Raw genomic sequence first — 27,964 nt, 5'->3', positions numbered from 1 at the left:
ACATGCAGCGTTTTTCTGTTAAGTCAATGTTCGGCAATTGGATTCTGAAGCACACTGTTTATGCTACCAAAGTAACTTGCTGTTCACAGCTTCCTGGGAGGTTCTGTGCAGATTGGAAGCTGACTTTGCTCAAATGCCTCTTCAGCAACTCTAGAGCTAATTTTTTCTCCTTTGACCTCTTGATGAGATAAATTAATTATATTAATATATTTTCTGATATTGCACCATCCTTAAAATCCAAGAAAAAATTTAATTTTGTTGTGATGGCATTATATGTTTTAATTCCTCTTTGAAAACCTTAAGATCTATATTCGTAAGTATTACTTGTTTATCATTTTTATTTTTCCACATCTTTTTCAAGTACTTATAGTATAAATATACTAGCTATAGAAAAAGAATTCAAAATGTAATATCCTATTACTGTCTAATAACAGTTAACTGTGTAGAGGAGGTCTTATTCTATTAGTCACCCTTTCTCTGGTGATAGTAACTACCCCTCTCTCTATCCTTAACCATGTGGTTTTGTAGGGGTTTTTTAAACTTTTTTTTATTATGGAAATTTTCAAACATATGGAAAAGTAGGGGAATACAAGTAAACTGAATACAAAAATAGGGTAATACAGTAAACTGAAATACAATGAATCCATCATTTGGTCCCAGCTTCAAAAACGACCATATTCTTCACAATTTTTTTGTGTGTGTGATTTTAAGGAGCAGAGAGTTTAATAGGCAAGAAAGACAAGAGAAGGCAGAAGGAAGAAGCTCCCCTGGACAGAGACAGGGCGGTGGGGGGGCTCCAAAGCCAAAAGAGGAGGTCCCTCCCCAACTTCTTTCATCTATTCCCGCTCACATTTTAAAAATTTAATGCTTGGCATCATGTGATTTCACAGCAAATTCTTCATGATATATCTTTAAAGGATGCAGTGAAATGAACCAATGAAGTGCCTTAGTTCTTTAAGCTTAGAAGTTTTTTGTTGTTTTTTTTACTTCAAGCAAAACATCTTAACTAAGGTAGGTAGCACAGTTTCTGTGTCTAGAACATTTCACAGGCCTTGCTCATACATTCCTAAGTCTAATATGTTTGGGGGACCACTCCTCTAATGTAATCTTTGAATTTCTTCTATGATCATTAATCAGAGTTCCTCTCATATGCTTTATGTGTTGTTTCAAAAATAAACTTTTCTCTTCACTGCTTTTGGTTCATTATTTTCTCCTTTTTTCTCTATTTCTCCTATACCTTTCTCCTATAGCTCTTTGGTATATTTTAATGTTCCTTTATTAGGTTTTATTGAATGGCACTTTAGTTAACTTATATCTATGACTTGTTGCTTAATAATAAACAATGAGGCCATGAATTTCTCATATTTTATGAAGTTAATAGTTTTACTTTGGCCCAGAAGTTATACAGGAAAATATTTTACATGTTTCTAAGTAGTTAATTTTTATTATTGAGCTTTTGTTATTAATTTCAATGTGATGGCTTTGTGATTAAAGAATGTGTTCTGCACACTTTACACATTTACTGAGAAATATATTTGTAGATGAATACACCATTGATTATGAGAAGTGTTTGAAGGCACCGCTTAAGAGAATATACATCCTCAATATAAAATGCAAAGTTTATAATATTTATACATGTGTCCTAATCTGCTTTGTGTTGCTGTAACGGAATATTTGAGACTGGATAATTTAAAAAGAAAAAAAGGTTTATTTGGCTCATGGTTCTGATGGTTGGAAAGTCCATGATTGGACTTCTGCATCTGGTGAGGGCCTCAGGCTGACTCCACTCATGGCAGAAGGTGATGGGAGCTGGCATGTGCAGAGACCACACGGCAACAGAAGAAGCAAAAGGGAAAGTGGGGAAGTGCCAGGAGCTTTTTAACAACCAGCTCTCTCGGGAACTAATAAAGTGAGCACTCACTAACCGCAAAGGAAGGGCATTAATCTATTCATGAGGGATCCTCCCTCATGACCCAAACTCCTCCTATCAGGCCCCACCTCCAACGTTTGGGGTAAATTTCAACATGAGGTTTAGAAGGATGAAACATCCAAACCATAGCAACATGTACGTATGTAACTGTAAAATCAACATTTTTTGTTTTTATATTAGTCACACTGTATTTCCAGAAATACAGAGGACCATATATCCTGAAAAATTCTCCCAAACTACCCAGGAATTAAATATACCTGTAATCCCAGCACTTTGGGAAGCCGAGGTGGGCAGATCACCTGAGGTCGGGAGTTTCAGACCAGCCTGAACAACATGCAGAAACCCCATCTCTATTAAAAATCCAAAAAAAAAAAAATACTTATAATTGGCCACATGTGGTGGCATATGCCTGTAATCCCAGCTGCTCAGGAGGCTGAGGCAGGAGAATCCCTTGAACCCGGGAGGCAGAGATTGCTGTAAGCCAAGATTGTGCCATTGCAATCCAGCCTGGGCAACAAGAGCGAAACTCCATCAAAAAAAAAAAAAGAGAAAGAGACAGAGAGAGAAAGAAAGAAAGGTAGATAGATAGATAGATAAGACAAGCCTCTTTAAATGAAGAGCCAAGTATCCAAGAATAAGAAAAATTCTTAGGAAAAAAATAAGGTGTTTAGAAAGCTGAAACCTGAATGGTAGCTGAAGCTGAAATTTATGGATCATGTGTTTTGTGAAACTTCTAGGGAGCAGGAAACAAGGCCTTGCACCTACTTAAGGGAGCTGAGACTGAGGCGCCCACCACCCACACTTATTAAAGGTTGCAGGGTTTATCGAATATGTAAAAGTAAAAGGATTTACTGGCAATAATAGCCCAAAGAACAGCAAAGATGAAATACAAGTACAGCATTGTGAGATTCGTATACTCTGTATGAAGTGGTGAAAGTAGATTGTAATTTATTAAAGATATATAGTAAACTGGCCAGGCATAGTGGCTCATGACTGTAATCCCAGCACTTTGGGAGGCTGAGGTGGGTGGATCACTGGAGGTCAGGAGTTCGAAACCAGCCTGGCCAAAATGGCAAAAACCCATCTCTACTAAAAATACGTAATTTAGCCAGGCCTGGTGGCGGATGCCTGTAATCCCAGTTAATCGGGAGCCTGAGGCAAGGCAATCTCTTGAACCTATAAGGCAGAGGTTGCAGTGATCCAAGATTGGGCCACTGCATTCCAGCCTGGGCGAGTGAGTGAGACTCCATCTAAAATAAAATAAAATAGATACATAGCAAACCTAGAACAGCCACTAAAAGATAAAGCCAACAAAGGAGATAAAATGGAATTCTGAAAAATACTCATTTGTTCCAAAAGAAGGCAGGAAAAAGAGGGAGGAAAAAAACAAATACAGGACTAACAGGAAACAAATAGCAAGCGTTAAAGATTTAAAGCACAGCAACTTGATAAATACATTGACTGTAATTTAAGTGAACCCAGTGGACTCAGAGTGAAACAGACCTGGGTCAGGACTTCATCGATTTCCTTTCCCCTGTATACACGTGTCTAGGGCATAGGATGGGGGCTCTGTGGGGGAATGATACCACTTAGGGTCCTTGGATATCAGTTCCATCTTGGATCTGTATCCAACAGCTTGCAAGATAGCTGGGTCTTGTCCTTTCTCCAGTGTACATTTATCCAAATAAATGGCTCTAGGTGTCTTTGTTGAAGGATTAAGACAATCACTATTTCATACACGTGCTGTGGAGTTGCAGAGTTGTTTTCTGTGAAGACTCTAGTTCTTCTTCAGTCGATGAGCTCAGAGTGAGAAAGCTCAAGCCTAGATATTGGACAAGGGCTAATTTTTTTTTTTTTTTTTTTTTTTGATACAGGATCTTTTTCCGCCACCCAGGCTGGAGTGCAGTGGTGCCATCATAGCTCACTGCAGCCTTGAACTCCTGGACTCAAGCAATCCTCCTGCCTCAGCCTCCCGAGTAGCTGGGGCTACAGACATGTACCACCATGCCTGGCTAACTTTTTTTGTTTTTAGTAGAGACAGGGTATCACTGTGTTTCCTAGGGTGGGCTCAAACTCCTGGCCTCAACCAATCCTCGTGCCTTGGTTTCCCAAAGTGCTGGGTTTACACACATGAGCCACTGTACCTGACCTATTTACTTTTTCCATGTCAGATGGGTAATGTGCCTACGTTGCAATAAGGTTTGGGAGTGACGCATCTCACACATGCATGTGGATACTCAATCATCACACGTACAAACTACCAGAGGATCTCATCATTTTCTATCAAAGCACCCACCTCAGCCTCTGCTCATCCATGCTTTTTTTTTTTTTTTTTTTTTTTTTTTTTTTTTTTTTTTTGAGATGGAGTCTCACTCTGTCGCCCTTGCTGGAGTGCAGTGGCATGATCTCGGCTCACTGCAACCTCCGCTTTCTGGGTTCCAGTGATTCTCCTGCCTCAGCCTCCTAAGTAGCTGGGATTCCAGGTGCGTGCCACCATGCACAGCTAATTTTTGTATTTTTAGTAGAGATGCGGTTTCACCATGTTGGCCAGAATGGTCTCGATCTCTTGACCTAATGATCCACCCACCACAGCCTCTCAAAGTGCTGGGATTACAGGCATGAGCCACTGCACCCGGCCTGTTCATCCACTCTTTATGTCTTTTGACTGCATACAGCTAGCAAGGCCTTTATTGACAGCTTCTTTGGACACTGTGATGCACCGCCCAGATGCCCCTTCTATGAAAGGCTTGAGGTCCCAGATGCTGGGATGCTCTCTGAAGACACCTTTGAAATGCCAGCATCCTTAGGTATCACCCAGCTGTAGAGACACTGTCAGCTAAGGTCATGCTCTTTCCCAGAATGGCCTACATCCAGTGACTGCTTGGTGCAGGAATATAAAGGGCTAGCATCCCCACTCAACTCAGGACAATACTAAAGAGCCATTTCGGCTCCAGGGCTCCCCTGCAGTCAGCCAAGACTGGTGTACGGTCTGCCACAGAGCTGGATTTCCCTCTGCCCAATCCTGCTTCCATAACCTGCCTTCCACAGGTATTGACTCCAAGTGCACCCTAAATTCTGCCCTAGAGCCTGCGACAGTTGATCCCAGGAGTATTCTGTGAAAGCAGGAGATAAGATGGGGTTTTGAAGATAGCACCTGCCACTGGCTGCAGTAAGGACCACATCTGTAGGGGTAGACAGAACACAGGTGCTCCCAGAAACTTTTGCTGGTGGTGAACCGGGATGGCAGATCAGTAGTACAGGGGTGCACTAGCTGGTATATCAGAGATTTGAGAAAGATGGAGGGAATCACAGCTACAAGGTCAAGAAAATTGGATGAGTAGGGTTCAACTGTTTTAAACTCTGGAAATAAATAACAAAAATCTGAGACTTATTAACGGAAAACTATGTCTGAAAGCCAGATGGTGTTCTTTGTCATATACCTCTCATTGGGAGGGCAGTGAGAACTGAGGGCCATGTCCAGGTATGAATTGTGGAGGTGACTGAGCTCCAGGGAGAATTAAACTAAAATCAAAGACAGATCCACTATTTTGAGGTCAGGGTTTGGTTTAGAAAGAACAGATCCTGGCCAGGCACAGTGGCTCACACCTGTAATCCCAGCACTTTGGGAGGCTGAAGCAGGCAGATCACTTGAGCCCAGGAGTTTGAGACCAGCCAGACCAATATGGGGAAACCGTTTTTCTACCAAAAATACAAAAATTAGCCAGATATGATGGCCCATGCCTGTAATCCCAGCTACTCAGGTGGCTGAAGCAGGAGAATCACTTGAAACCAGGAAGCTGAGGTTGCAGTGAGCCGGGATCGTGCCACTGCACTACAGCCTCAGTGACAAGAGCAAGACTCCGTCTCAAAAAAAAAAAAAGGAAGGGAGGAAGAGAGGAAGGGAGGAATGGAGGAAGGGAGGGAGGGAGGACGAGAAGGAGGGAGGGACGGGAGGGGAGGAAAGGAAGAAAGGGAGAAAGGGAGAGAGAGAGGGAAAGAAAGAAAAAGAAAAGAAAAAAGAAAAGGGACGGGAAAGAAAAAAGGAGAGAGAGAGAGACAGAGAGGGAGAGAGAGCAAGAGAGAGAGGGAGAGAGTCCTGACACACAGGAAGGGGTATCTGATTTGATGCTCTCCCGAAATCTTGAATTCCTAGATGTCTTTGACTCCTTCGAGCCTGCACAAATGCCCATTCTTTTTATTAAAAGCTAGCATGCTCCACCTTGCCTGAAGACAATGCTAGAAATCTTTCCCTTGCAAGTCGAAATGTGCCCCCCCTGAGATCTGCCTTTAAGTCCTTTCCTGGCCTCTCTAGGCCTATAAGCCAGGTGAAGTCCTAACTTAAGCCAGTCAAAATGTGCTAGGCCTGATAAGGAAAGAAAGGAAACTATACTTCAAAAGGAGCTGCAAGACTTAGCCTGTGCACACTGGAGATATATATACAACCGTGAGCTCTGTAGTTGGTCCCACTAACCTTCCTCTTCCTGGTATCCCACAGACACACCAGCTGGAAGAGCAGTTCCTGGAAAGCATGTGACAAAGTAGACACAAGAGGTAGACTGTACTGAACACTCTAATACATCACCCAGGTCCCCAGTCAATAAAGGGCTCATGGCTCCAGTTTTTAGGGATGTTATTGTCAGATATGCTTCAGTTGACAAACCTTTTGGGATTTGTCAGTGGCAGAGAGCTGCCTTACCCAACATTATACCCCATGATGGTTCATTTTATGGTTCAACCTGCCTGGGCCAGGAGATGCCCAGATATCTGGTGACACATCTTTTCTAGGTATGTCTAGGAGGATGTTTCTAAAAGGGATTAGCATTTGAGAAAGTAGACTGAGTAAAAAAGATGCCCTCCCCAATGTGGATGGGCATCATCCAATCCATTGAGGACCTGAATAAAACAAAAAAAAGTGAAAAAAGTTTGAATTCCCTCCTTATCTGATTGCTGGAGCCTGGACATTGATCTTCCCCTGCACTCAGCACTCCTGCTTCTCAGGCCTTCAGTCTTGGAGTGGAATCTACAGAACCAGCTTTCCTGGATCTCCAGCTTGCAGGTGGCAGAATCACATCTGCCTCCAGAATCAGCCTCCATAACCCTCTATAGTCATATGACCCTATACCTTATAATAAATCTCTCTCGAGAGAAAGAGAGATAGAGATTTAGATGTCTGTCCCATTGGTTCTGTTCCTCTGCAGAATCCTGACTAATACCTGCCCCTTCCCAAGGTGGCCAACATCTATTCATTGATCAGTGTGGGACAATAAGGCCTGGCCATCCCAACCCAACTTGGAACACTGCTAAAAAACCATGTGAGTTTCACAGCTTACCCTGCGGGTCAGCCAGGCTTGTATGAAGTTCATTTCCCTCTGCTTAATGCCACTCTCTTTCCCTCAGTTTCACGAGTTTCAATCCCAAGGACATACCTGAGTGAACAACCTGCTTCCTAAATACCAGCCTCTTTCTAGAAAACCCAACCTGTGACAGTGGCTCAGCACTCTTGCCCTTAGGAAAACCATGTCATCCCCCAAGTCCCCTGCATATCAGGTTCCCCTGAATGAAATTCAAGTCTTGCTACCTGTTATAGTAATTATGTTCATCTTTCTTCTGATTCTTAAAGGCTGCCTCCTGGCCTCTGTTTTCCTGGGACCTAGTATCCTCGTTGCTACTAAAATGCTCAGTTCTGCAACACCAGAACCTCAGAACTTTCCTGAGGTTCTCAAAATGCTGGTGCCCCTTCCCCTCACCAGGGCATTTCTTACCAATTTGGCAAATGTAGTATTTTCTAGACCATCCTGAGGACAGTCATCTGGTGGGTTTTCTGGTTAGGTACAGTAGACTCGTTATAGCATTTTCAAGTCCTTGAACACCCCTTTCTCCACAATCGCTCATGGATTTTCTGGCATCTCTACTTCTGTTAAGAGGTGTATCAGTTTTTCCAAGCTAAAAGCATGCTTACTAACTGTTATTTAGCAACACATCAAGAAACTTTATAATAGAGAAGTCTTGAGAGTCACCACTTTGGTCACTCAGGTGATCAAAGTAAACACCATTGGACAAATTAAAATCACATGAGAGAATGCAGTGACAACACAGTATCCCCTGTGAGAGACTCCCGCCCAGAATCCATAACCTAGATCTCCTCATGAGGAAACATGAAACAAACTCAGATCGAGTGACATTTTGCAAAACAACTATCCTAGTGTTAAGGTCATTGTTGTGGGCTGAACTGTGTCACCCCCCAAATTCATATGATGAGACTCTAACTCCCCAATGTGACTATATTTACAGATAGTGCCTTTAACGGGGTAATGAAGGTTAAGTAGTCATAAGAATGGGGCCTCCCATAGAACTGGTGACATTCCAAGAAGAAGAAGGGAGAGTGAGTGTGCTCTCCAAGCTTGCACAGAGGAAAGGCTAAGTGACGACACAGAGAGAAGGCAGCTGCCTATTAGCCAAGAAGAGAGGCCTCACAAAAACCAACCCTGATTACACTTTAACCTTGGACTTCCAGCTTCTATAACTGTGAGAAAATGAATGTCTGTTGTTTAAGCCACTCCTTCAGTGGTATTTTTCATGGCAGCCCAAGCTATCACAGCCACGTTTATGGAGCTCTGCATTTTTCTACCATCCCTCTCTCTTTTTTTCCCTACTTATTGACATTTTAGCTAATATTTCCTAGCTTTATGATTCTTTTTCTAAATAAAGAACATTTCTTCTTGTATCCTACTAGGGCTATAAACAATGTCCAGAGATTTACTTCTTGGAGTATTTTCCAGGGGAAGTGTGTTATGTTCTTGCAGCTCCAAATCTGTTTTCTACGAACTTCAACAATGATAAATCAAACTCTTATTTTTATCAGTTCTAAGTTAAAGAATATGATGTAATATAATATATGACCACTTTGCATAAAATTTCTGTAAAAACAATTAAGAGCTATAATTTTTAATGAATAAAAAGCGTGCTTACTGCTATCAAGAAATATAAAGTCTCAAAATTAAAAGTTCATCCTCATTAAAAAAATCGTTATTCACTTCCCTGACATAAAGGAAAAAGGGCAAAAGTGTATTCTGTTATCTCTCACAGAATGGATAAGAAACTGCAAAAAAGCTTTAAAAGAGTGTAATGGCAGATGGGAATTGAATAATAACAAAATAAGCCTTGGATCTACCCTCATTCTCTTTTGTGCCAGGCAAAAGTATATTTTCCACTCTTCACTTACTATCCCAATTAGAAAAAAAAATTCCAGATCTGAAAGTCAAAGAGGTCCTGCATGCACAATTTAAACCTTAATGAAGATAGAACCATATGGCAACACAATTCATGGAAAGGATAGGGGGAAAATATCTATTATCACAATTTAATAAAAACAACATTTGGCTGGGGGCGGTGGCTCACGCCTGTAATCCCAGCACTTTGGGAGCCTGAGGTAGGCGGATAACGAGGTCAAGAGATCAAGACCATCCTGGCCAACATGGTGAAACCCCGTCTCTACTAAAAATACAAAAATTAGCTGGGCATGGTGGTGCACGCCTGTAGTCCTAGCTACTCGGGAGGCTGAGACAGGAGAATCACTTGAATCTGGGAGGTAGAGGTTGCAGTGAGCTGAGATCATGCCACTGCACTCCAGCCTGGTGACAGAGCAAGACTCTGTCTCAAAATATATACATATGTTTTATTATATATATTAAAATACATATGCAAATATATATATTTGTACAAATATATATATATTGCAAATATATATATTTGTACGAATATATATATATTTTGCAAATATATATATTTGTAAAATATATATATTCGTACAAATATATATGTACAAATACAAATACATATATTTGTAGCCAGATGCAGTGGCATGTGCCTATAGTCCCATCTTCTCAGGAGGCTGAAGCATGAGGATCATGAGCCCAGCAATTCAAGGCTGTAGTGTGGCATGATCATGCCTGTGGATAGCCACTGCACTTCAGCCTGGGCAACCTAGTGAGACTCCGATGTCTAAAAGGAGTAAACAACTAAAATTAACATTTGTACTATTCTATACACTGTATTTGTCCTCTAAACTTACTCACTTACTCTACAACAGAGCAACTATAGTTAGAGTTAAAATTTCATCTGTTCAGTCTCTATTGTGGAATAAAAAAGAACATAATTTAGAGAGATCTAGCTTTTAGTCTGGGCTCCAACTCTTACTTTCGGAGTAACTTTTGAAAATGTATCTTAATTGTGAAATGGGGATTGTGAGAGAGTTGCATAATAAGAATGAACGAGAATAAACTCAAGAATAAATTTCAGAATGTGTCTGTGAACCACAGATATATGCTGTGTAAATGAAAACTACATATTCAAACTTAAACCAAAGGAAAATGATTTTAAGAATATTTCCCAGTCTATTAATAAAAGAAAAAAATATGTTCAGTGTATTGATAATTGCATCATTTAACATATAGCCCCTAACTTGGATGTCTGCTCCCAAATAAATCCTATTTTGTCTACTTTGAAACTGAATTTTTCATCTGCTGACCTATTCATCCAATTTATTCAAATGGTTCTAAATGTTTCATTTTTTGATATTTCTGTTGTTTACAGTTTTAGCATTACTAAAGAACTGTATCATTTTCAATTACTGTTTTTTCTGATCATCCATCACAACAATGTAGGACTAATTAGCTTAGAAGAGCTGGCTGTTCCTGAAATCCCTGAGGAGAATCACAAGAAGCCTCAAACTAATTTCTCTGTCAGTGGCTCATGCCAACTTCCTATTACCACCTCCTGTGATCATGCTGTGACTTTGACAACTACCCTTGAGGAAATAGCTTTGCCAGTTTACAACAGTGAATTGCAGGCAGAACAAAGAATGGGGTAGAGTCTGATGTCATCCTTTCTTTCTTCTCTTTATGACAGGGCATATGAGGTTACCCATCTCAAGCTGTCCCCACATGACTTGCCACAACTCGAAAGGGATCTCCACAGTGTTGTTTCTGGCAACACATAGCTACAAAGAGATCTTTTGGCAGAGCTGTGGCCCATGTCCCATGTTATATTTAATGGTATATGTAAAGAAAAAAACACAAATATTGTCTTGCTTTCCTTGGTATTGCAAAAAAGTGAATTTTTTTTTTTTTTTACTAATACCTAGTAGTTTTTTAAATTTATAAAATGAAAATAAGATGAGAATTTTCAGAATCAAAAATATTAAAGCAGATATTCTCTATATATCAGAATATATAACTACCTATTATGAATATTATTTTTGGTTTTTCATGACTTTGTAGACAAAATAGCAGACATATAGTGTGCAATTTCTAGACTTAATATACGTGAGAAGAATCCAGCCAGTTTTGCTCTGCAATATAACTTTAACCATGTAACATTTTTTAAAACCCTGAAGTCAAAGTTTCTCAGGGTGCAAAAGCAGCTCCAAAAAAGCTGAGATGCTTATCAGTGCAACTAATGACAAAATATTTTTCTTTCACAACATTCAAATTATAATACAATGGCACCACCTGTTGATGGAATGGCAGAATTGACTCCTAAGACTACAACACAATATTAAATGTTTACTGGAATTTTAAATCAAGGGATTGCGCATAGGTCACTGACCACTGAACAGATAATATATCAGTGAGATGGCTAGCTCACATTTGATGTGGTTATATCATTTGCTACTTTGACTTTCTGGCATTCTGTAGAATGGCACAGCATTTCCTTAAGGGCTAATCATTGCATGCACATAAGAAAATGTATAATTAAGATTAGTTTTCTTACATATATTTAAAGATAAGTTTTAGAGAAAAAGTTTTTCTAACATTAAGTTTTTTCTTCCAACACATAGTTACACTGGATTGAATATGAGTGTTCTGCAGAACATATTTTGGGAAAACTAAACTCATTTTTTGGAAATATGCTGGATTGGATAAATAACCAGTAAACACATTTAAAAATTACTCTTATAACATAGCAAACATACTCTCAAAAAAAACTGTCGGAGGCTTCCAAGACGGCCGAACAGGAACAGCTCCGGTCTGCAGCTCCCAGCAAGATCGACACAAAGATAGGTGATTTCTGCATTTCCAACTGAGGTACTTGGTTCATCTCATTGGGACAAGTTGGACAGTGGGTACAGCCCGTGGAGGGTGAGCTGAAGCAGGGCGGGGTGTTACCTCACCCAGGAAGTTCAAGGAGTCAGGGGATTTCCCTTTCCTAGACAAGGGAAGCCATAACAGTCTGTACCTAGAGGAATGGTACACTCCTGCCCAAATACTGTGCTTTTCCCACAGTCTTTGCAACTGGCAGACCAGGAAATTCCCTCCCGTGAGTGGCTCAGCAGGTCCCAGGGCCACAGAGTCTCGTTCACTGCTAGCGCAGCAGTGTGAGATCGACCTGCAACGCTGCAGCTTGGTGGGGGGAGGGGCATCCGCCATTGCTGAGGCTTGAGTAGGCGGTTTTGTGCTCACAGTGTAAACAAAGAGGCCAGGAAGCTGGAACTGGGTGGAGCCCACCGCAGCTCTGCAAGGCCTACTACCTTGCTGTAGATTCCACCTCTGTGGGCAGGGCATATCAGAACAAAAGGCAGCAGACATCTTTGGCAGACCTAAATGTCCCTGTCTGACAGCTCTGAAGACAGCAGTGGTTCTCCCAGCACAGTGTTTGAGCTCTGAGAACGGACAGACTGGCTCCTCAAGTGGGTCCCTGACCCCCCATGTAGCCTGACTGGGAGACACCTCCCAGTAGGGGCTGACAGACACCTCATACAGGAGGGTGCCCCTCTGGGACGAAGCTTCTAGAGGAAAGATCAGGCAGCAATATTTGCTGTTCTGCAGCCTCCGCTGGTGATACCCAGGCAAACAGGGTCTGGAGTGGACCTCCAGCAAACTCCAACAGACCTGCAGCTGAGGGGCCTGACTGTTAGAAGGAAAACTAACAAACAGAAAGGAATAGTATCATCATCAATAAAAACCACATCCACACCAAAACCCCATCTGTAGGTCACCAACATCAAAGACCAAAGGTAGATAAAACCACAAAGATGGGGAGAAAGCAGAGCGGAAAAGCGAAAAATTCCAAAAACCAGAGCGCCTCCTCCAAAGGATTGCAGCTCCTCACCAGCAAAGGAACAAAACTGGACAGAGAATGAGTTTGACGAGTTGACAAAAGTAGGCTTCAGAAGGTCGATAATAACAAACTTCTCTGAGCTAAAGAAGCATGTTCTAAGCCATCGCGAAGAAGTTAAAAACCTTGAAAAGAGGTTAGACGAATGGCTAACTAGAATAAACAGTGTAGAGAAGACCTTAAATGACCTGATGGAGCTGAAAACCATGGCATGAGAACTTCGTGACATATGCAAAAGCTTCAGTAGCTGATTTGATCAAGTGGAAGAAAGGATATCACTGAAGGAAGATCAAATTAATGAAATAAAGTGAGAAGACAAGATAGAGAAAAAAGAGTGAAGAGAAACAAACACAGCCTCCAAGAAATATGGGACTATGTGAAAAGACCAAATCTACATTTGACTGGTGTTCCTGCAAGTGACGGGGAGAATGGATCCAAGTTAGAAAACACTTTTCAGGATATAATCCAGGAAAACTTCCCCAACCTAGCAAAGCAGGCCAACGTACAAATTCAGGAAATACAGAGAACACCACAAAGATACTCCTTGAGAAAAGCCACCCCAAGACACAATTGTCAGATTCACCAAGGTTGAAATGAAGGAAAAAATGTTAAGGGCAGCCAGAGAGAAAGGTCAGGTTACCCACAAAGGGAAGCCCATCAGACTAACAGCAGATCTCTCAGCAGAAACCCTACAAGCCAGAAGAGAGTGGGGGTCAATATTAAACATTCTTAAAGAAAAGAATTTTCAACCCAGAATTTCATATCCAGCCAAATTAAGCTTCATAAGTGAAGGAGAAATAAAATCCTTTACAGACAAGCAAATGAGGAGAGATTTTGTCACCACCAGGCCTGCCTTACAAGAGCTCCTGAAGGAAGCACTAAATGTGAAAAGGAACAACCAGTATCAGCCACTGCAAAAACATGCCAAATTGTAAAGACTATCGACGCTATGAAGAAACTGCATCAATTAATGGGCAAAATAACCACCTAAGATGATAATGACAGGATCAAATTCACACATAACAATATTAATCTTAAATGTAAATGGGCTAAATGCCCCAATTAAAAGACACAGACTGGCAAATCGGATAAAGAGTCAAGAACCATCAGTGTGCTGTATTCAGGAGACCCATCTCATGTGCAAATACACATATAGGCTCAAAATAAAGGGATGGAAGAAGATCTATCAAGAAAATGGAAAGTGAAAAAAGCAAGGGTTGCAATCCTAGTCTCTGATAAAACAGACTTTAAACTAACAACGATCAAAAGAGACAAAGAAGGCCATTATGTGATAGTAAAGGGATCAATTCAACAAGAAGAGCTCACTCTCCTAAATCTATATGCACCCAATATAGGAGCACCCAGATTCATAAAAAGAGGCCTTAGAGACCTACAAAGAGACTTAGACTCCCACACAATAATAATGGGAGAATTTAACACTCCACTGTCAATACTAGACAGATTAACAGGACAGAAGGTTAACAAGGATATCCAGGACTTGAACTCAGCTCTGGACCAAGCAGACCTAACAGACATCTACAGAACTCTCCACCCCAAATCAACAGAATATACATTCTGCTCAGCACCACATCACACTTTTCTAAAACTGACCACATAATTGTAAGTAAAACACTCCCCAGCCAATGCAAAAGAACAGAAATCACAACAAACTGTCTCTCACACCACAGTGCAATCAAATTAGAAGTCAGGATTAAGAAAGTCACTCAAAACCGCACAACTACATGGAAACTGAATAACCTGCTCCTGAATGACTACTGGGTACGTAACAAAATGAAGGCAGAAATAAAGATGGTCTTTGAAACCAATGAGAACAAAGACACAATGTACCAGAATCTCTAGGATACATTTAAATCAGTGTGTAGAGGGAAATTTATAGCACTAAATGCCCACAAGAGAAAGCAGGAAAGATCTAAAATTGACACTCTAACATCACAATGAAAAGAACTAGAGAAGCAAGAGCAAACACATTCAAAAGCTAGCAGAAGGCAAGAAATAACTAAGATCAGAGCAGAACTGAAGGAGATAGAGACACAAAAAACCCTTCAAAAAATCAATGAATCCAGGAGCTGGTTTTTTGAAAAGATCAACAAAATAGATAGATTGGTAGCAAGACTAATAAACAAGAAATGAGAGAAGAATCAAATAGATGCAATAAAAAATGATAAAAGGGATATCACCACTGATCCCACAGAAATACAAACTACCTTCAGAGAATAGTATAAACACCTCTACACAAATAAACTAGAAAATCTAGAAGAAATAAATAAGCTCCTGGACACATACACCCTCCCAAGACTAAACCAGGAAGAATTTGAATCTCTGAATAGACCAGTAACAGATTCTGAAATGGAGGCAATAATAGCCTACCAACCTAAAAAAGTCCAGGACCAGATGGATTCACAGCCGAAATCTACCAGAGGTACAAAGAGGAACTGGTACCATTCTTTCTGAAACTATTCCAATCAATAGAAAAAGAAGCAATCCTCCCTAACTCATTTTATGAGGCCAGCATCATCCCGATACCAAAGCCTGGCAGTGACACAACAAAAAAAGAGAGAATTTTAGGGCAATATCTCTGATGAACATTGATGCAAAAATCCTCAATAAAATACTGGCAAACCGAATCCAGCAGCACATCAAAAACCTTATCCACCATGATCAAGTGGGCTTCATCCCTGGGATGCAAGGCTTGTTCAACATATGCAAATCAATAAATGTAATCCATCACATAAACAAAACCAATCACAAAACCCACATGATTATCTCAATAGATGCAGAAAAGGCCTTTGACAAAATTCAACAGCTCTTCATGCTAAAAACTCTCAATAAACTACATATTGATGGAATGTATAAGAGCTAATTATGACAAACCCACAACCAATATCATACTGAATGGGCAAAAACTGGAAGCATTCCCTTTGAAAACTGGCACAAGACAGGGATGCCCTCTCTCACCACACCTATTCAACATAGTGTTGGAAGTTCTGGCCAGGGTAGTCAGCCAAGAGAAAGAAATAAAGGGTATTCAATTACGAAAACAGGAAGTTAAATTGTCTCTGTTTGCAGATGACATGATTGTATAATTAGAAAACCACATCGTCTCAGCCCACAATCTCCTTAAGCTGATAAGCAACTTCAGCAAAGCCTCAGGATACAAAATCAATGTGCAAAAATCACAAGCATTCCTATACACCAGTAACAGACAAACAGAGAGCCAAACCATGAGTGAACTCCCATTCACAGTTACTACAAAGAGAATAAAATACCTAGGAATCCAACTTACAAGGGATGTGAAGGACCTTTTCAAGGAGAACTACAAACCACTGCTCAATGAAATGAAAGAGGACACAAACAAATGGAAGAACATTCCATGCTCATGGATAGGAAGAATCAATATCATGAAAATGACCATACTGCCCAAGGTAATTTATAGATTCAATGCCATCCCCATCAAGCTACCACTGACTTTCTTCACAGAATTGAAAAAACTACTTTGAAGTTCATATGGAACCAAAAAAGAGCCCGCATAGCCAAGAAAATCCTAAGCAAAAAGAACAAAGCTGGAGGAATCATGCTACCTCACTTCAAACTATGCTAAAAGGCTACAGTAACAAAAATAACATGGTACTGGTACCAAAACAGAGATATAGACCAATGGAACAGAACAGAGACCTCAGAAGTAACATCACACATCTACCACCATCTGATTTTTGACAAACCTGACAAAAATAAGCACTGGGGAAAGGATTCCCTATTTAATAAATGGTGCTGGAAAAACTGGCTAGCCATATGTAGAAAGCTGAAACTGGATCCCTTCCTTACACCTTATACAGAAATTAACTCTAGATGGATTAAAGACTTAAATGTAAGACCTAAAACCATAAAAATCCTAGAAGAAAACCTAGGCAATAACATTCAGGACACAGGCATGGGCAAAGACTTCATGACTGAAACACCAAAAGCAATGGCAACAATAGCCAGAATAGACAAATGGGATCTAATTAAACTAAAGAGCTTCTGCCCAGCAAAAGAAACTATCATCAGAGTGAACAGGAAACCTACAGAATGGGAGAAAATTTTTGCAATCTACCCCACTGACAAAGGGCTAATATCCAGAATCTAGAAAGAACTTAAATTTACAAGAAAGAAAACAAACAACCCCATCAAAAAGCGGGCAAAGGATATGAACAGACACTTCTCAAAAGAAGACATTTATGCAGCTAACAGACTTATGAAAAAATGTTCATCATCAATGATCATCAGAGAAATGCAAATCAAAATCATAATGAGATACTATCTCATGCCAGTTAGAATGACGATCATGAAAAAGTCAGGAAACAAGAGATGCTGGAGAAGATGTGGAGAAATAGGAACGCTTTTACACTGTTGGTGGGAGTGTAAATTGGTTCAACCATTGTGGAAGACAGTGTGGCAATTCCTCAAGGATCTAGAACTAGAAATACCATTTGACCCAGCGATCCCATTACTGGGCATATACCCAAAGCATTATATATCATGCTACCATAAAGACACTTGCACACATATGTCTATTGCGGCACTATTAACAATAGCAAAGCCTTGGAACCAATCCAAATGTCCACCAATGATAGACTGGATTAAGAAAATTTGGCACATATACACCATGGAATACTATGCAACCATAAAAAAGGATGAGTTCATGTCCTTTGCAGGGATATGGATGAAGCTGGAAACCATCATTCTCAGCAAACTATCACAAGGACAAAAAACCAAACACTGCGTGTTCTCACTCATAATTGGGAGTTGAACAATGAATGAGAACACATGGACACAGGGCAGGGAACATCACACACCAGGGCCTGTCGGGCCTGTAGGGGGGTGGGGTGCTGGGGTAGGGATAGCATTAGGAGAAATACCTGATGTAAATGACAAGTTGATAGGTGCAGCAAACCAACATGGCACATGTATGCATACCTATGTAACAAACCTGCATGTTGTGCACATGTACCCTAGAACTTAAAATATAATAAAAATTATAAAAAATAAAATAAAAAAACACTCATGCAAAAAAAAACCCACCTTATACTTGCAAGAAAGTAAGGGATACCACATAGGCAAAACCAGAAGAAGAACCCAGAAAATAAGAGCAACAAACCAACGAACTTAATATTTTTCAGCTGTCCTGGAGAAAAGAATATGTATTTTGAGTGGTGGCAACTGGTTTCAAAGTTGTTTGGTCTGAAGGGCTCAAGCCAAAATATAATAACTTGAACTTGACTAGTGATGTCACTAGTTGAAACTGAGCCATTCAAATGGCTGTACCATTAGTGCAAGTGTGGAATAGAAAAAAGAAATATCTGCCAGCCCAGGAAAAAAAACATGGATGCTTGTAATCTTGACCTGGGATCTAGATGGATAAGTAAAATGTCAGGTCTGAGAATTTTTTATAATGGAGTTCCTGGCATGGGCTCAAGTTCTTCAGTCCATTTTCTATGGGGTCCAGGAATGTTTCAGCTGAGAAAGCAACATAAAATTGGTCTGTGGTTGCATCATGCATAATATCACGGGAAGTACCTGGACGAACCACATTCAAAACCCTTCAGGGGACACATACTCTCTTTAGACCATATAACCAGATAGGATTCTTGAAAAAAAAAAAAACTCCATTGAACATGAGTTCATAACTCATAAATCAGAAAACTAACAAGAAAATATTTTATTACAAGTGAGTTAGTAAATACTATCATAAAAGTTCAGACAAATTTGGAAAACAATGAAATGGAACTTGTATAAATAAAAATATGTTATTGAAATTAAAAACCCAATAGGTTGGACAAAACAGATAAGACAGAGCTAAGCAGAGAATTAATACATGGAAGACTTTATTGCAGATGTATAATGCTCCAGAGAGAAAGAAATGGAAAATGGGAAAGAGAAGTTGAGCCATGGAACATGGAAGAACTAAGCCCAATGTATGTCTATTCAGATTTCCATAGATGAACAAGAAATGAAATGATGGAGAGAAAATATTTAAAATGAAATGGTTGAAATGTTCTCCAAACTGGCGAAAGACACAAATTCCCCAAATGACAATGTGTAACACTCCCAAGCAGGATAAATACAAGTGAAATACCTAGATAATCCAGTGGAACAGCAGAAACTTAAAGATGAGGAAGTAATCCCAAATGCAAACAGAGAAACAAGACAGGTTTCCTAAAAAGGAATGACAATTAGATAAACCACCGACCTTTCAAAAGTAACAGTAAACAGCAGACAACTGTAGAATGCTATATTTAAGGCATGAGAGAAAGCAACTCATACCTTATTCATTTATTTCATGTATTTTATTTTTAATTTATGAGAGATGAGGATTATTTTTTCCTATTCCACACTTTCACGAATCGTACAGCCATTTGACTGGCTCAGTCTCAACTAGTGAAATCACACAAGTTCAAGTCATTATCTTATGGCTTTAGCCCTTAAAACCAAACAACTTTGAAACCAATTCCCGTCCCACAAAACATATACACTTTCCTCCAGGACAGCTGAGAAATATTGAGTTCTTTGGTTTATTTCTCTGATTTTCTGGGTTCTTCTTCAGATTTTGCCTATGGGGATATCTTTTACTTCCTTGCAAGTATAAGTTTTTGAGAGTATGTTTGCCGTGTTATACAAGTAATTTTAAATCTGTTTACTGGTTATTTATCTAGACCAGCATATTTCCAAAAACCGTTGATTTTATTCTTAGTTTAATAATCATAATAGAGACAAAGTCTCATTCCTAAAAATAAAAAACTGTACCTACCTTATGTCAGTTAAATGAGTTAACATTCGTAACTCTTAAACAGGGCTGGCTAATAGTAAATGCCATGCAAATGTTTGTTAAATAAAAATAAAATACATAAAATCCACCCTCCACCTCTGCCTCCTGAGTAGCTAGGACTACAGGTGCAAGCCCAGTAATGAGCATACTGTTAATTTTCATTTTACTGGTGAAAAAACTGAGGAAGAGTTAGGTAAAGCAACATTCTCAAAGTCACATGGCTAGTAAGAATTTAGACCTTGGAATTTTATCCCACCTAAACTATCACATAAGAATAATGACAAAATAGGTCAGGTGTGGGGGTACACGCCCGTAATCCCAGCCCTCCAAAAAATTAGCCAGGCATGGTTGCATGTGCCTGTAGTTCCAGCTACACTGGAGGTTGAGGTGGGAGGATCACTTGAGCCTGGGAGTTCAAGGCTCCTGTTAGCCAAGGTGGTGCCACTGTACTCCAACCTGGGCTACAGAGTGAGTCACTGTCTCCAAAAAAAAGAATGACAAAAATAAGCACCTTCTTTACAAATCAATGTTTAGTGACAATAAAATTTATCATTACAAGAATTCAAAAACTATATGCTTTATGAAATGGGAAAAAAAATCCAAAAAGAAAGAAAGGTAAGCAAAGAAAGTGACAACTAGGACAGTAAACCTGAACAAATCTTGACTATAAAAACATAATACATATGAAGACTAATTATAGAGATTACACAAAGGGGAACTAAATATTGGACACTGCCTTTATACTAATACGATCTTACAGATTAAATGAATTATTTGTTAGATAGATATAACAACTCTAAATGTGTGAATATCAGATATATAATATAGCAATATATAAAGCAATGCTCGATACAACAGCAAGAAAAGTATTGACAAATCCACCTCAACAGTGGGAGATTTAACAGTCTCCTAAGTGATTGATTAACTAGATTTAAACATTTTTTAAGGCTGTGGATGGATAAAACAATGAATTAATTTCTTAAACTGTTAGTAATACATAAAATCCTCTACCAAAAAATCAGAGAGCTGATAATTCTTCTCAATTATGCATGAAATTTAAAAAAAAAATTGACCACAAACTAAGCCTAAAAGCAACTTTCACCGAATACCAAAGTATCAGGATTATAAAAACCATTGTCCTCTGAACAAAACATAATTAAATTAAAACAATAATAAACAGATAACTCTAAGAGACGTCTGAAGGTTTAAAATCTACTTGTAAATAACAAATGGGTTAAGGAAAAAAATGGGAATCATAAAACCTTTGAACTGAATGGTAGTTATAAAAGTATCATATATCAAAATTTGCATGAGACTTAGATTGTAATTTTATAGCACTAAATGTTATATTAGAATGCAGTAGGAAGGTTGAAAAATAATGAACCAATCATCCAACTCAAGGAATGAGAAAAACAACCCCCAAAAAACAGAAGGTGATCACTTTGCAACTCTCAATGGAATAATTGATTCAAGCAAGAATTTTTAGTGGCTGCTAAACCATTAAATAAAAGGCTAACAGAGAATTGAAATGACACAGAGCTAAGGCAGAGCCCACAGGTTACTTGCAGGGGGACACCTGACATGAATAATCAGTGTTAGCAACACTAGTAATTACATGACCAGCTTTTGGTGTGATGTAGTAAGAAAAAACATAACATTATTCTTAAGATATTCTTGCAAAGAAGTGTTTTGCTATCTAATTAATGTACTCAAATTAAATCGAATCAAATCTTTCCATCTAAACTTCCGATTTACAGGAAATTCCAAAACCTAAGCAAGGTACAAATCAAACATTCCTACAAGGAAACAATCAGACAAGGCAACAATCAGAATCAAACATTCTAAAGGAAAATTGATACCATCTCTTCAACAAATTAATGTCATGAAAAAACGGGAAGAGGAATGTTCTACGTTAAAATATTCTTTAGAGAAATGCCATATGTTGTCATTGATCGAATCGTGACCTGTCAAAACTAGCTCTAAAAGGTGTTGTAAAACTTAATGGAGATATGCAGATAAAGACTGATAATAAATTACTTAAGGAAATTATTAATTTTCTTGGATGTGATAATGTGGTTATGTGGGAAAGTTTTAATTTTTAGAGATGCATTCCGGAATAACTAGGGAAAAATTGTTATGACATCTGTAATCAGTTATTTTAAAATTTACCAAAAATAGATGAAACAAATGATTTAATTATTAAATCTAGGTGTGACAGGTGTTTATTATACCTTTCTCTCCATTTTTTCATATGTTTGACATTTTTAATAACACATTGCAAAAATAAAAACCAAAGAATGTAGAAGCAGCCTTGGGGGCTCTACTGTTGTTTGCTTTTGAAGGTGCAAAAGGCCTCTGTCTGTCCATCTAGGCTCCAATCCCGCCTAAGGCTGCTTCCCAAAGCCGCAGAATGTGCAACCCAATGCCCAGGGGCAGAGGTCATTCATTCTTCAACAAGCATGACCTTCTGCCTGGACAGACGCCATGCTGGTGATCATGACATGAATTGAACCAGAGAGTTTGTTAATGATCATATGCCTTTTCCTCCCCGGGTTTTCTATGCAACATTCCAATATCGGTTTTTAGCCAAGCAAATCTGGACAGCTTCTAAGAGAACCAAGAAAATTGGGAGAGAGACTGGGATAAAATTAAAAGCAGTTTCAAGTCATAGAATCAATTTTGTTTTATGATCGCTGACTTAGTTCAAAACTGCCAGACGTTGTTTTCTGGGCATCCAAATTCATTCAGTTTCTGAGCTTTCCCCAACAGAAATTGTCATTCTTCTTCCAGACTATGGAAGAAGAGTTCAATATTGTACTATAATCCCCTGCCTTAGCCACAGTCTCTCTTTCCATATTTGTTACCCATAGTCAAGAAAGTTGAGTATAATACAATAAGATATTTTGGGAGAGAGAAAGAAAGAGACCACATTTACATAACTTTTACTACAGTAGATCATTATAATTGTTCTATTTTATTATTAGTTATTTTTGTTCATCTCTTACTATACCTCATTTATAAGTTAAGGTTTATCATAGGTATGAATGTACATGAAAAAACATAGTATTTTTAGGATGAAGTACTATCTGCGGTTTCAGGTATCCACTGGGGGTTTTGGAACGTATCCCTCATGAATTTTTGCCATATTGGCAAAAGTTAAACTGCTGGATTTGATATGTTTTTATTGGAGTCTCAATTCATCCAGAGGGGATTTGATCAATGCTGTGAGGGAGTCACAAACATGCACAAAAGTAACAGTATGAGAGAAAGGTCTTAAGGATTAAGGGCAGAGTGTGCTATAGAAGTCCAGAAAAATGCTAATTACAGAATTGAACCTGAGACAGGCTATGAATCATGAAGCTTTATTTCTATTAGTCTTTTTATGTATTCTTCTTGCCTTCCTTTATTATATTGAATAGAAGTGATGGTTGTAGGATGTCTTATATTGTTGCCATTCTAAAAGGGAAATTTTTCTTCATTAAGTAAGTTGTTGCTACAGACTTTTTGATTTTTGGTATGCGTATGGATGCTGTGAGTTTCCACCTAGATTCCTTTCATTGAACCATTTGGTATATCCACCCCCCAGCTACTGTAAATTCTTGGCAGTTAAAAGTTTATAACTGTCTCTTTCTATAAGGAGTAATTATCCTTGACCAAACTAGAGCCACAGGGACAATCCGTGGCTAATCACTTACTGATATTGAATTGCAAAGACTGTCTGGTTTTTAAGTACCATTGAAATGATAAGGAAAGAAAATGACAGGCTTGTATTTATTAATCAGCAACCTAAGATGAAATATGAGAGTCAAAAATGGTCCCTGGCAGCATTTAAAACAAACACGCAAAACCAAACAGAACTGACTTCCTGCAGTGGCAGAAACAAACAAAGCTGAAGGCCAAGGCAGAATTTATTTTTTGAGAGTAGGAGAATTTCAGAAAAAGCTGAATTTTCTTTGTCTTGGTGAAGGTCCTAGTAATAACCAAGTGGGATCTTAGAGACTGGGGATGGGAACATCTAGCCTCAATTTCTCTTTATGTGTGCCTGTCCATAGACAATCTGAGTACCCTCATAACATGGCAGCTGGCTTCCCCCAAAGAAACAGAGCCACGAGACCAGGCAGGAATTGCAGTGCCTTTGAAAATCACATCCCGTTACTTTCACAATATCCAGTTGGTCAGGCAGTTGGGGTCTTTTCAGTGTGGAAAGGAACTACCCAAGGACATGCCCATCAAGAGGCATGGTCACTGGTTGCCACCTTGGAGGCTAGCATTAAGAACATTTGTGATTCATGGAAGCATATCAACGTATCAACAGGAACAGGAGTTTGGAAGAAATTGACTCTAGCTTTCATAGATGACTTTGAAGGGATCAAGACTTCATTGGAGAAAGTAACAGCAGATGTGGTGGCAATAGCAAGAAAATGGGAATTAGAAGTGGAGGCTGAAGGTATGACCGAATTGCTATAATGTCACAATCAAATTTTAATGGATAAGGAGTTGCTTCTTATGGATGAGCAAAGAAAGTGGTTTCTTAAGATGGAATCTACTCCTGGTGAAGATGCTATGAACACTGTTGAAATGACAATAAAGTATTTAGAATATTCCATAAACTTAGTTGATAAAGCAGCAGCTGGGTTGGAGACGATTGACTCCAATTTTGTAAGAAGTTCTACTGGGGATAAAATATTATCTCATGCCACAGAGAAATCTTTTGTAAAAGGAAAAGTCAATCAATATAACAAACTGTCTTATTTTAAGAAATTTTCACAACGACCCCAATCTTCAGCATCCACCAACCTGATCAATCAGCAGCCACCAACATGGAGGCAAGACCCTCCACTAGCAAAAAGATTGCAACTTGCTGAAGGCTCAAATGGTCATCAGCATTTTTTAGCAGTTGAGTATTTTTTAAATTACAGTATATATGTCCATTGTCTTTATTAGACATAATGCTATTGCACATTTAATAGACTATGGTATAGTGTAAATATAACTTTTATATGCACTAGGAAACCACAACATTTGTGTGACTGGCTTTATTGCAATATTCACTTTATTGTGATGATCTGAAACTCAATCGGCAATATCTCTGAGGCATGCCTGTATTTAACATTTAATATTTTTAAGAGACTGTATTAGTTTGCTTGTGCTGCCATAACAAAATAGCACAGACTGGGTGGCTTAAACAGCGTAAATTTATTTTCTCACAGTTCCAGAGTCTAGAGGTCCAAAATCAAGGTGTTGAGAGGTTTGGTTTCTTGCAAGGCCTCTCTTCCGGGCTTGTAGATGGCCACCTTCTCACTGTGTCATTACATGGCCTTTTTGGTATATAGGGAGACATCATGTGCTGGTGTCTCTTTCTCCTCTCTTTGAAGGAAATCAGTCCTATTGGATTAGAATCCACTCTTAGGACCTCATTTCATCTTAACTACCTTCTTAAAGGCTCTATCTCCAAACCCAGTTTAATCAGGGGTTAGGGCTTCAATATATGGATTTTGGAGGGACAGAATTCTGTCCATTACACCCTCCATAACCTGATATTCCTGACTCATCTCTCTTTACTAACACAAATGCTAAGATTCTGCCACGAGAATATTTCAAGCATAAAATGCACATCCTCCCTTTCTTCTCTAGTCAAGATTTTATCCAGCTCAAACTTCTCTGGTTTTCCTCAGTTCAATGCAGAAATAATTCATAGGCCATCTTTGCTCCTTTATAATGTTTTGCCTAAATCATTAATAAAGCTAACATAAGAATAGTATTTTTCAATGTTTGTAATTCTTTCGTGCCTAATGTTCCCTATTAAATATCACAATCGTTGTATGATACAATTATTAATAAGATCACTTTATGAATGTAGTAAATGAATCTGAAAGAGGGTATTTATTCATTCTATCACAATTGAGAACATTAAGGAATGAGCTTTTTGTAGATCATGGCACCATTCACTGATATATGAAACACTAAGAGTAAAGCAGGGTTTGTGGGAAAAGTCATGTTTAATTTGGCACATATTGAGTTTGAGGTGCCTATGACACATCCAAGTGTGTAAATATTATATGCTTACTTTATATAGCTAGTCTTGTGTTAATGTACAAGTTGGAATTTTATCTTCTCATTTCATAATGTTAGCACAAGTGCTAAAATGGCAAATGACCTCTTTTATTCTATGTCTTAAAGAATAATGCCATAATTATTTGTCTATTCCATACATGTTTCCGATATTCTTTTTCTCCCCATTATCCCCATACATTTCAAGTTAAAGACAGCCACTTTTTCGAATCATAGAAGTGTACAGGACCTGCCATGAATATGACCTTAAGAAATAACCTATATTTAGTTCTCTTATTTTACGGATGAAGAAAGCAAGGTACAGCTAGTTAAATGATTCACCCAACATCACACTTATTGCCCATATAGGGACTAACATTCAGATTTTCTAATTCCTTTTCAAGAGATTATTTCATTAGACCCCTGATTCCCTAACAGTATTTTGCAGAACATAAATGATATAAGAAGTTCAGTGAGTGAAATGATTCAAATGTGTCTTTTAACATTAAACACAATCCCCACTCTTGGGGAGAGTTGCAGTGAGTAACTTGTTTAAATTTACTTAACCCAGCATTTAATGACAGATCCCCTTTGCCACCATGTATTAATGTCAGTAGGAGATGCAATGGGGAGTGCTGCACTACGCCACCCTTGAATATGATGTTGGTGAGTTTGAAAGGGACTTGTATGCTCAGCTGGACAAGTATTATCCTGCTGAGATAAGGTTAGGATGATGCAGAAGGAAGTAGTTTCATTTGCTTTGCTAGATTTATGCTGCTATTAGAAGGCAGAGGACATATAAATGAAAAAGTTTTAGTAATAAATGAGTATGGGGTTGTTTTAATGACCCACCTAAAAGTTATTAATCTTATGACAGGGTGAGTTTTTGAAAGATTTGATTTCTTCTGGGTAAGGAGTAATGTAAATACACTAAATTAGGAGTCCAGGGTTTCCAACTGGAGAATTGTACTTTTCATGTTAGTTGCTAGGAACTAGGCAATAAAGCTGTTGTGCTTTTATTTGGCAAAAAAGTTTGAGGAAAGACAGGAAAATAATTAAACAGAGTAAGAGTTTAATGCTGAGTAATTAATTTTGTTGCCTGAAGTAGTAAAGATGGATAAAAAGAATTCATTATAATGGAAATCTCAGCCCAGGTTTACGGAAGCACCCTGACTTGAATTTGAAAGAAACAGAAGTATTATTAATAAAACTTACATATAAATAGGAAGTGAAAGATTATTAATGCAACCTATATACACCTCAGTGATACAAGTTTAATCAAAACCATAGACAGTCCTGAGAAAAACAATATGCTAAAATATGAAGTGTTATAAATACATGAAAGAACATTTACATAATTTTCCAAGTCATTATGACAAGAGAAAGGTATTTTCATCCAGCACCAGGTATAGATGCAAAACGTGATTCATTTAAATATTTATTTTATAGATAATTAGTGAATAAGAACAACTTTAATGAATATTAATTTCTATTTAAATGTTATACCTACTGAATAATTAAGCCAATAATTTAACAGTAAAATATTCCTTGTTAAAGATATGTCCTGCTAATTTAAAAATTTAAAAGATTTCAAATAAAAATTATAATGTGGGCCAGGTGTGGTGGCTCACACCTGTAATCCCAGCACTTTGGGAGGCTGAGGTGGGTGGATCACCTGAGGTCAGGAGTTGAAGACCAGCTTGGCCAACATGGTGAAACCCCATCTCCCTAAAAATACAAAAATTTGCTAGGCATGGTGGCGGGTGCCTGTAATCCCAGCTACTCAGGAGGCTGAGGCAGGAGAATCACTTGAAACTGGAAGGCGGAGGTTGCAGTGAGCCGAGATGGTGCCACTGCACTCCAGCCTGGGCAAAAGAGCGAAACTCTGTCTCAAAAAAAAAAAAAATTATAATGTGAAAGTGGAAAGGACATTCATATAAATGTCTATCCAAGATTTTGCCAGCATCACTGTAGCTGGAAACTAAGAAAAATCATAGATCAAAAAATTTCTTGTTTAAAAAAATACAGTTCGAAAGTACAATTTT

The 27,964-nt window shown here is 38.7% G+C and overlaps 1 non-coding gene across 1 annotated transcript; it reads right to left on the bottom strand.

Annotated features, from left to right (window-relative positions):
* Positions 1-4,095: 4,095 nt before the first annotated feature.
* On the bottom strand, positions 4,096-4,199 carry LOC129007023 (small nucleolar RNA U13). The gene has a single exon (XR_008492203.1). It is a non-coding gene; the product is annotated as a small nucleolar RNA U13 (small nucleolar RNA).
* Positions 4,200-27,964: the final 23,765 nt, after the last annotated feature.

Source organism: Pongo pygmaeus, chromosome 8 (assembly GCF_028885625.2).
Source record: "Pongo pygmaeus isolate AG05252 chromosome 8, NHGRI_mPonPyg2-v2.0_pri, whole genome shotgun sequence".
In the NCBI taxonomy this organism is placed as follows: Eukaryota; Metazoa; Chordata; class Mammalia; order Primates; family Hominidae; genus Pongo; species Pongo pygmaeus.
This window is presented reverse-complemented; position numbering and strand designations above follow the sequence as displayed.